We start from the raw sequence: 6,090 nt of genomic DNA on the forward strand, positions 1-6,090 counted from the left end.
CGGCTTAAGATATAGATGAGTTGTGTGCGTAACAATTCAAAAAATAAAAATTCGTATAATAAAGCAACGTGTAATATTCATCAAAGAATATTAGAACGCGTAGATTATTTTATTAATTTTGTAATACGCATAATATTTCAGTTAAACGAACGGCGCGCGACCTTGAAGTGGGGATGACACGGGGTGGCACGGAGCGGCGCGTCATGTTTACGCGTAGTAACATGACGCGTCATTCCGTGCCACCCCGTACCATTCCCACTTCAAGGTCGCGCGATAATCTAACCGTCGAAATATTAATGTTAACGCATATTACAAAATCAGTAGCGACACGGCTACCTGTATCACACGAGTCATTAATATGAATACCTTCATGCAAATAACGCAATTCTTGCTTTCACAATTAATATAGTTTAATAATTTAATTAATTTTTTCTTTTTGTGCACCTTTCGTTGTACGATTTGTTTAAAAATTAATCGTAACTTTGGAACTGTTTATCAGTTATTATCTGAACAAAATAAAAGAAACCTATCTCTTTTTTTATTAATCTCTGGCCCATTTCATTGGCTCTAATCATATCTTATAGACATCATCTATATATAAATAAAAGATATGTATAAATAAAATTCAGTCCTTTTATCTCTTCTGAATTTATTTCGCAATGATAACGAACTGCAAACATGTGTTTGATATTCATTTCTAAAAATTTACCGATTGCACAGGAATTGCATAGTAATATAGATAACAATTATAAATTACATTTTTCAGATTATCTTCCCTCTCACGGGTACACCTTGACGTGAGAGGACTCAGTACCCAAAGAATATTTGCACGAAAAGAATGGTTTTTCTCAAGCATCTAAAAATTTTCGGATATGTCTGTAGCTAGATAAATTTTTAAATATTGAGTAAAATCATTTTCTTTGTGTAAAAATCCAATGGGGAAGCTAACGTACCCTCGTCGCCGATTTACTTGAAAATGAACGAACCGCAGCCGGTTCGTCGCGTCGCGCGTTTTACTTCGGGAGTGCCGTTCAAGTTATCGGACTCAAGTTATAGTCCGCGTGCGTTTATAGTATATTATTCGCGAGTGTTTTACGCGAGTGTCCTGTGCGAAAGGGTGCCAACCTGATTCTGAGAGGAGGAGGAGATCTGGGAGAGGCATCGGGCACCGGCGGAGCAACCTTGCGGTAAATATTTTGTGCTTATGTAAAATCAATATCTTTCTTTTATTTATTTTTGAGTCGTTTTATTTTATAATAATTTAAAAATGATAATTAGAAAAAGGATTATTTTAAAGTTATTTTAAAATTTAATTTTGAAGATCTGTTTTAAAAATATATAATTATTTTATAAATATCTAACTCAATGATGAATTAAAAAATTCGATGTTTATAAAAATTATTTGAAAATTATATGATTATTTTAAGAGAACTTTGCGTTTTTTTTTTAAATATTGTTTGTGTTCTTCCTGATTTGTTATAATTTGAATTTTATATTTTTTTGTTACAGAATCATCGTAGCGACGTTGCAGAACTCCGCTGTTGCGCGTCGGATTGGTGAGTGACGAATTAATGTTTTTTTTAAGGTAATGGATGTGATAATTTTATTAATATATTATCCATAAATGCATATATGCATTAATTTAATAAAAATATACAGATAAATATGTATATAGCATTCACACATCCGTTATCTTAAAATGGATAAGTTAAAACAGATTAGAATAAACTTAATCCTGGATGCCTTCTTATTGTTGAATATATATTGTGCATGCACTGTTAAAATTTATAATATCATGTTATAACCCAGTTTGAGTTATTTTAAATTATTCTTATATGTTGCTATTGCTTTTACACAATATCTCGTTAATTTAACTATAAGAATAGACTAAAACTATTTAAGAAGATTATTCAATTTAGTTCAAATTTTATTTATTAATTATAAATTTATACGTTAATGAACGAAGTAACTCAAGCTCGGTTTGATAATTCAAGCTCACATATAATAAAAAATATAATAAAAAATAGGTTATTTCAATGGTCGTGTTTCATAATGTTAAAATAATTGAAGAAAAACTATTTTATATATAATTATATAAAATTACATAAAATTATATAAAATTATATAAAATTACATAAAATTATAATTCTATATAATTATATATAATTTTATATATAATTTAATATAATTTTATATATAAGTTTGTATATAAATATATATAATTATATACAATTATATAAAATTATATATAATTTTATATAATTGTATATAAAATATTTTTTCTCGGATGAAATATCATAATATGGAAAAGCGTTTGTTATACAAGCTTTATGTAACAAATAAATATTAATTTTCCTATTCTATCCTATTCCCAAATATTCATTCAGGATTAAGTTTTATAAGTGGGGCAATATCTACATATACATATATGTATAATGTGTACTGGTTTTTAAAAAATTTCTTCTGTTATTTTACTTATTTGTATACATGTTACTGATGAAACAACGAAAATTTTAATGTAACGCATATAATTGATTGATCTCGTTTTTCAATAAAAGACTTTTTATAGTTATTAATTATTATTATATTTGCACTGACTTTAGCCTGAACTTTTATAACTTATCCATATGTAGTAACTGGATTTTATACCAGTTAAAGTAGTAACATGATGTAAGATTCAAAATATACATTTTATCAAGAAATAAAAGAATTTTATCTCATAATTATTTTAAAATCGCGTTCAGAGTTTTGTATAACTTAAAATACTTAATATTAAAATAATAAATTATACAAAAATAATTCTAATAATTTTCAAAATACAAAGAAATATATTTATTGATGCAAGGGAAAATTATTTCTTTTGAATCTTAGATCATTCATCTGAATTTCTCATTTCTGCATGCTTTGATATGAGATTCAGCAACGAATCGTTCGAATCGTTAGAAATACGTACATAGGCCTTGAATTTTATTGAATGATAATCGATTTAGTCATTTTCAATTTGTTTTTAAATTAAAGTTTTGTTCTTTATATTGTAATATTTATATTAAGAAATTTAATTTAGTTTTATAATATTCGAAACTTTTGAAATCAAAATGTTGATGACTTAAAAAATTCTTTTTATTTAGATTTATTTTTAATCCTAATATTTATATTTTTCGAATAAATGCGACATTTATTTGTAATATTAAGATATTGTTTTTATTAATAATTATTCATATTAATATCTAATCAATTTTATTAATATTATGGCCTCTTCGCGACGCGTTCGTGTTTCGCGCATCGTACAAAAGCATAAAATCTTACGTTTATTGCCGATGATATTAATCGGCAACAATGGCAAAAAGGAGTATTTCTCCTTGTTGATTTCTGGTCAGGATAAGAAGCCAGAATGTTGGCCAGGAGCAACGAAAGGTGAGTTCAATCTGGCCAGAAGAAAGAAGAGTATCTATTGTAAGAATATAGTAGAAGAAGTAGGTTGGTGTGTAACACCAATTTAAGTTTTTAAAAGGAATATGTACACTGAGAAAAAAATTTGTTTAACGAACTAAACACATTTAGTTGTTTACAGATTTGATTATTTTAGTAAATTTTATTTAATTTAATCGTAATCTGCTTAACAAACTGTTCAGTATTATTAAGCAGACTACTCGATTAAATTTAATTAAATAAAATTTGTTGAATCAATCAAATTTGCAAACAATTACATGTGTATGTAGTTAAGTTGAACAAACTTTTTTCTCAATGTATAAAGATAAATTAAATATTTGGGAGGGTAACTTGCTCGCAAATTGCGAGTTCTTATATTTTTTTGAAGTGTTGCTTATTTAAAATATAAAAATAACTAATAAATAACAAGGCTAATGAGAGTCAGCGCGAATAATCAAGCGTAAATTTTGTAGATTTTTTTAATCTACAAAACTTGGGTTTGATTATTCGTGTTGACTCTCAATAGTCCTGTTATTTATTAATTTTTTTTTTGTATTTTAAAGCTTGAAAGTCTATTTTAATAATTACTGTTTATTACTTATTTATTATTATTATGATCGATTAGGTCATCCCGCTGAATTTATCAGCATGCGATAGTAGATGATATTAGCTGCATTTAGCAGAGAAAGCAGTTTTGTAACTGTCATAAAAATTCTTTAATATTGTTAACTTATACATTTAAATCCATAAGGAATCAAAAGCAAAAATCAATCATATTGATAAATTTTACAACATTTATAAAGCTGTTTTTTCTGTTGAATACAGCCATTATTAATTATATTCGCGGTGTTATTACACATTATGAAGTGATGTAAATAGGAATACGGGTAGAGATAGGATAGACACGAATAAATACGGATAAGTAGGATAAGTAGGATAGATAGGGATAAATACAATCATTTTAAATTAAAAAATTAAATTAAATTATTACAAATAAAATAATACTTAAATAAATAATATTTAAATAAATAAAAATTTCACGGTCGGGTAATTAAATTTTATTTTAAAAATAAAAAATAAGTGTAATGAATCTAAAACATATTACATAATAAATCTAACTTATAAACTGTGTGACATGTAGGTAGGGATATATAGATATCACATGTAATACTTGATAATTGGAAAAGAGGAATTAAAAATTAAATAAAATTTTAAATTAATTTAAAATTTTAATTATCAGCATCCCATTCCAAATATCAAATATAAAAATAAATCAAATTATATATAATTTTGAATTTCATTGAATTTTCAGCTCCCCTGAAATTAAATTTAATTTCTTATAAAATTCTGTATATATACAAAGTGTGTAACGCGTTAATATTGTAATTAATTTTGTTACAAATAAAATGTATGTATAATAGTACGTAATGTAATATTAGGTACGTAATATAAAATTTATGTAAACTATGTCCAGGTAAATGCCATCATGTTTATTTTTATAATTTGCGCAATAATTACTAATCAATTATATATTTATTAGAAATGTTTAATCGTATTAAATATATTTGTTCAATACATGTAGCATTTATCTTGTCGTAGTAAATCAAATTTATTGTTGTTTTATTGATGTAAATTACATGAAATCGACAACATATGATAACAAAAATTGTTTATTGATTTAACGAATTTGATAATATATTTAATTTTAAACTTTTTTTAAAATTAAATTTGGATTTTATTTTGAATATCAAAAAGTCAAAAATACTCAAATAATAATTTTGAGTAACTTTTAATTAAAAATTTGCTGCTTAGAATAATCGTCAATTTTTTTTGTCTTTTCCGTATTTATACAAATTTATTAAATAAATCAATAAAGAAAGAACTTTGATTGAGACAATGGTTAACTTTTTGTTTGTTTTTTTATTTATATTTTTAACATTACAAAATTACAAGTATGTCTTAATGATTGATTCATTATATGTAAAGATCTCATCGTTGTCTCTCGCGTCAGATATATGCCAATGAATGCCAGTGAAGTGTTGTATCGATGGAAAATCGTAATTATTTTCATTATGGAGAGTTGTTTCTCGTCACTTTTCGTAAAGTTCATTCACAAAGTTCTAGCAGTCTAGTTTGGTGTTCTGTTCGACATTTTTATACAGAATCGGAATTAATCTCGAGTTTTCTCGTCATTTCCTAAAAGTAATCTTACTAATAATTCAATGATAATTGCTATATATTTTAAAGTCGAGTTGCGAAATTCAGTGGTATATTTTAGAGTACAATTTTCGCTTTCTTAATTTCACTAAATGTTGTCCCACTAGTAATAATATTAATAATAGACTCTCTTAATGACAATAGGAATTTAATATTACATTAATATGGATTAATATGGATTAATATGAATATTTGTATAAATTTAAATTATGAAATAATTTAAATTTATGTATATTTAATTTTATACAAATAATTTGCTTATTTTTTTATAATTGCTTTAACAAAGGTATGTGTATATTTGATTACGAATGTGTATATTTGATTTTCTAATTATTTAAAAAATTCTTTTTAGGTATTGGACATCCTGCCATTCTAGAATATTATTAGGATTAATTTATATGTGTGTGTATATATATATATATATATATATATATATATATATAT

The sequence above is a fragment of the Atta cephalotes genome (genome assembly GCF_000143395.1).
Source record: "Atta cephalotes unplaced genomic scaffold scaffold00025, whole genome shotgun sequence".
In the NCBI taxonomy this organism is placed as follows: domain Eukaryota; kingdom Metazoa; phylum Arthropoda; class Insecta; order Hymenoptera; family Formicidae; genus Atta; species Atta cephalotes.